Here is a 5,680-nt window from a genome sequence, read left to right on the forward strand (position 1 = left end):
TCATTATTTTGAACCTTTAGTAAGAAAATGGAAACCAATCTGGACAACTGTCCCAGCTTCCTCACGCTGAACTTCGACCAAGTCTAGACACACACCTCGCTACGAACCTGCTTTGTAACTATGTCGCTCTTCTGGTTGATGGCAAGTCAAACTATAGTTATTCTGCACACATTTGCATTTTAGATTTTATAGTGACGAAAAGTTTGCCCATTTTTCGATTTTCGAGGACGCAAAATATGCGACGAGGCCGTCCGGCGTCGTGCCTTGTTTCAGCGGAGAAAGTTACATCGTTTACCGTTAGTTGGAGCAAGTTTAAAAATTTGATTGTTTTAAACTCCTAAATGTAGGCATTCACTCCGGATGAATCTTGATGATTTTTCAAATCCAAATTTGAAAATTGGCAACTTTTTCAAACTTGCGCATTTTACAATCATAAGGAATCTTGCAAAGCCTTCAGAAGAGAAAATTCCACGATAAAATAGATGAATACGAGGCAAAACTCTTAATTAAACGTCATTCTAAGGCTCACTCTTCTCGAGACATGTTGTCGATTTCGAGTTTTGAGCGGGGAAATTGGTACGCCATCGTTACGATTCGACGACAGAATGGGTGCAACTTTTACAGTTTCCACTCGGGTGTGTGTGTGTGTTTATGGAGGAAATTTAATCAGTGTTTAAATAAATTAACCAAACGAGAGCCAGTCGCCGCCATGACATGATTTTTGCTCGATGACAGTAAATGTTTTTTCAGAATTAGTTTATAATTTTTTCAGCGATTCAGCTAGAAAAGAAAAAAGATTCGCTATTCATCAGTTTTAGTGTACTAAAACAATCATACAACTAAACAATTAAACAATTAAACAATTAAACAATTAAACAATTAAACAATTAAACAATTAAACAATTAAACAATTAAACAATTAAACAATTAAACAATTAAACAATTAAACAATTAAACAATTAAACAATTAAACAATTAAACAATTAAACAATTAAACAATTAAACAATTAAACAATTAAACAATTAAACAATTAAACAATTAAACAATTAAACAATTAAACAATTAAACAATTAAACAATTAAACAATTAAACAATTAAACAATTAAACAATTAAACAATTAAACAATTAAACAATTAAACAATTAAACAATTAAACAATTAAACAATTAAACAATTAAACAAATAAACAATTTGACAATTAAACAATTAAACAATTAAACAATTTAACAATTTAACAATTTAACAATTTAACAATTTAACAATTAAACAATTAAACAATTAAACAATTAAACAATTAAACAATTAAACAATTAAACAATTAAACAATTAAACAATTAAACAATTAAACAATTAAACAATTAAACAATTAAACAATTAAACAATTAAACAATTAAACAATTAAACAATTAAACAATTAAACAATTAAACAATTAAACAATTAAACAATTAAACAATTAAACAATTAAACAATTAAACAATTACACAATTACACAATTAAACAATTAAACAATTAAACAATTAAACAATTAAACAATTTAACAATTTAACAATTTAACAATTTAACAATTTAACAATTTAACAATTTAACAATTAAACAATTAAACAATTAAACAATTAAACAATTAAACAATTAAACAATTAAGCATGAGCATGAGCATGAGAGATCACCCATGGTTGCCCCTCCGTTGCTGAACAGAACCGTAATATCCTTTCAGCACTACTGATTATAGGCTTCGACGATCTAGTGGTGTTTCCCTTATCAACAGCATGTATGAATGCGCTGAAAAGATAAAACACCATGATTGCTAAAGCTAGATCAGTTGCGAATAGGTAACAGTCATTGGCCACCAACGGCGCCCGCCATGTCAGTTTGTAGACCTCGATTTTAAGGGACGGGAATGTTAGTTAGCGCAGGTTGCTACTAGGGCAGCTGATTTACTCTGTGCTTACACCCCACGAGCGCCAGGAACCTGAAAACTTGTTAGTAGGATAGGGTGTTTGGTCAGGATTCATCATAGAAGATGATGATGCGACCCAAAATCATAGTGTTTGTTAAAAGATGTTATATATTATTCTCAAGGCAAACAATCGGATGCTGCGGATGAGACATTTCCCGTTTATCGGTTGTTAAATTTTAAATGAAATGGTCTAGTCCTAGACAGCCGGCTGTGGAAAGATAGAACAAAAATCATTTGTAATTAAAGAATGAAGGACAACAATGTAACTTTTAACTTGAGATGATTTTACGAGTTTTAAATGATTGATGTTCAGTGAGGTACTGATTAACGGTGCGAACGACGAGTTTCGATGTGTATCGAGCTGAAATGGTATGATAGGGTGTTGATAGGGTCAAATCAAACTGGCTAGCTGTCATCGGGACAGCCAAAGCCAGCCGCACCTTCACACGCACGCGAGAAAAACGAAAAACACACCGACGGCGGACGCGAAAATTCTTACGACCCTACGGAAAGGAATCGCAAATCTGACTGGCTCAACTGTCATCGGGACAGCCAAAGCCAGCCGCACCTTCACACGCACACACGCACGCCAAAAAAAACGAAAAACACACCGACGGCGGACGCGAAAATTCTACGACCCTACGGAAAGGAATCGCAAATCTGACTGGCTCAACTGTCATCGGGACAGCCAAAGCCAGCCGCACCTTCACACGCACACACGCACGCCAAAAAAAACGAAAAACACACCGACGGCGGACGCGAAAATTCTACGACCCTACGGAAAGGAATCGCAAATCTGACTGGCTCAACTGTCATCGGGACAGCAAAAGCCAGCCGCACCTTCACACGCACACACGCACGCCAAAAAAACGAAAAACACACCGACGGCGGACGCGAAAATTCTACGACCCTACGGAAAGGAATCGAAAATCTGACTGGCTCAACTGTCATCGAGACAGCCAAAGCCAGCCGCACCTTCACACGCACACACGCACGCGAGAAAAACGAAAAACACACCGACGGCGGACGCGAAAATTTTACGACCCTACGAAAAGGAATCGCAAATCTGACTGGCTCAACTGTCATCGGGACAGCCAAAGCCAGCCGCACCTTCACACGCACACACGCACGCGAGAAAAACGAAAAACACACCGACGGCGGACGCGAAAATTCTACGACCCTACGGAAAGGAATCGCAAATCTGACTCACAATTAAACAATTAAACAATTAAACAATTAAACAATTAAACAATTAAACAATTAAACAATTAAACAATTAAACAATTAAACAATTAAACAATTTAACAATTTAACAATTTAACAATTTAACAATTAAACAATTAAACAATTAAACAATTAAACAATTAAACAATTAAACAATTAAACAATTAAACAATTAAACAATTAAACAATTAAACAATTAAACAATTAAACAATTAAACAATTAAACAATTAAACAATTAAACAATTAAACAATTAAACAATTAAACAATTCAACAATTCAACAATTAAACAATTAAACAATTAAACAATTACACAATTACACAATTACACAATTACACAATTAAACAATTAAACAATTATAAAAATAATATTTTTGCTAACTGAGACAGCTAGCTATCTTTTTGCTTTATATTGTAATATAGGTACTATTGCAATATTTGTGGAGCTTTTTCGACTGAAATTTTCGTGAATTATTTGACATTGTAAATGCAATTTCACCGGAAGTGCTCCCTTGAGACAAACAAAGAGACCTCTCTTTTCTCAAGATGAAGCAATTTTGCATAATGCAAACCACTTTAATTGTTCCTCTATCTCTTAGAATGTGGTTTACTTTGTGCTGCTGTCTGCCGGAAAACAAACTTATAGAACAACTCACCAACATCAACAACAGCATCAACTTTGCTCATGTAATGTCGAAGACACTCCGTTTCTCCCAGGGGGAAATTGGCTGTATCCGGGAGTCAGAAGGCTGGAGCTTTCGATGACCAGCATGACAAAGTTGTGCAAGTTCCGAGGAAGAGTCGGGGCTTTTGACACACTCTAATGCACAAGCACCAACAACGCCTGGATGTGTTTGTGTGTGTTTTTCTAAGTAAAACTTTTTGGGCTTAGGAATTATGAAAAGTTTAGGCAATCTGAGGTTAAACCATTTATAGTTTGTTAAATTTTAATAGCCAATAAGGGAGACCGAGTTTGGGGGTAAGTTTTTCGTGTATAAACAAAATTTAGGGCAAACTAGACTGGAAGTGTTGCCAGATGTTTTGAAATTATCTGTTTGAATTATACCAGACCTTGGCTCCAATTCCACGAATCCACCAATTGCATTCAACATTTATCATGGTGTTCAACTTTGCCAACATCCCGAGCATGGGTAAATAACAAGGGAAATGCGTAATAATACCTTTCTCTGGTATCAATACCAAATTTTGGTATTCCAGGACCCTTTAAAATTTGTCTTAAGGATTATGCAAGAGCAAAATGTGCTATCATACCAATTAAAGGTATTGTTTTGATATTGCAAAATTGCAGAATTTGTCAATGGTCGAACACCACATATTGGTATTATTTTGGTATTAAAGTGTTTTATCAAATTCCTCTGAAACTATGGGAAAATTTTGACGAATTTTGACAAAATAATTAATTTTGCGCTTAAATGATGTCTCAAAGCGAATGCTTTCATTGAAAACCGGAAATTTCAAACTTGATTTTAATCATTTTTGATATACCCCCTATAGAAATGACTTGAAATTGTGGAAAATTTTCTAAGTCAGGATGGCACATTTTGGTATTATTTTGGTATTAAAGTGTTTTATCAAATTCCTCTGAAACTATGGGAAAATTTAGACCAATTTTGACAAAATAATTAATTTTGCGCTAAAATGATGTCTCAAAGCGAATGCTTTCATTGAAAACGGGAAATTTCAAACTTGATTTCAAACATTTTTGATATACCCCCTAAAGAAATGACTTGACATTGTGGAAAAAATTTTAAGTCAGGATGCCACATTTTGTTATTATTTTGGTATTGAAAGGTTTCATCAAATTCCTCTGAAACTATATGGGATTTTTTTTTATAAATTTTGATCTCTAAGTTGGGATAACCAAATACGAGTTAATCGACAGATTATAGAATTTTGGTGAATTTCAATCCAGTTTCATTTTAATAACAATTATTTTTCAATCTTGTTATTTTTCAGAATCTTCAAGAACTTCAAGCACAGGCCGTTCATCAATGACAAATGCATTCAATGTGGTAAAGAATATCACTAAGAACAACATGGAATCATCAGGTGAGTAGATTTGGCTGTCGCATATGGATCAATTCCGTTTTTTCACTAACTGCAACTGTTGCACTAAAAATGCTATGAAAATACCAAATTTTGGTATTTCTTGTGCAAATACCAGCGACCAAAATGTGCTCTTGGTTGCCCAGTAATAGATGGTAAAATACCATGAAATCATACCCAAATCATGTATTTGGAAGACCACAGGAATACCAAAATATGATTTTCCAAGGGCGCGGGAATACCTAAAATTAAACCATGGCAATACCAAGTTTTGGTATTCAAGCAATGTTCAAAAATCCAGAAGACCTCAACTTGGTATTGAAATGGTTTTATTTTGAGGTATTATTTTACCCTTGGAATAACATGGTTTGGTATTTTCGTGCCCTTCCACATACTAGACTTTGGTATGATTTCATGGTATTTTACCATCT

The 5,680-nt window shown here is 34.2% G+C and overlaps 1 long non-coding RNA gene across 1 annotated transcript; it reads right to left on the reverse strand.

The window, feature by feature from the left end:
- Positions 1–1,654: 1,654 nt before the first annotated feature.
- Positions 1,655–3,148, reverse strand: LOC128093239 (uncharacterized). Its single transcript, XR_008212342.1, has 2 exons — positions 2,935–3,148; positions 1,655–2,399 (listed from the first exon to the last, which is right to left on the reverse strand). It is a non-coding gene; the product is annotated as an uncharacterized LOC128093239 (long non-coding RNA).
- Positions 3,149–5,680: the final 2,532 nt, after the last annotated feature.

The sequence above is a fragment of the Culex pipiens genome, chromosome 1 (assembly GCF_016801865.2).
Source record: "Culex pipiens pallens isolate TS chromosome 1, TS_CPP_V2, whole genome shotgun sequence".
NCBI classification, from domain to species: Eukaryota; Metazoa; Arthropoda; class Insecta; order Diptera; family Culicidae; genus Culex; species Culex pipiens.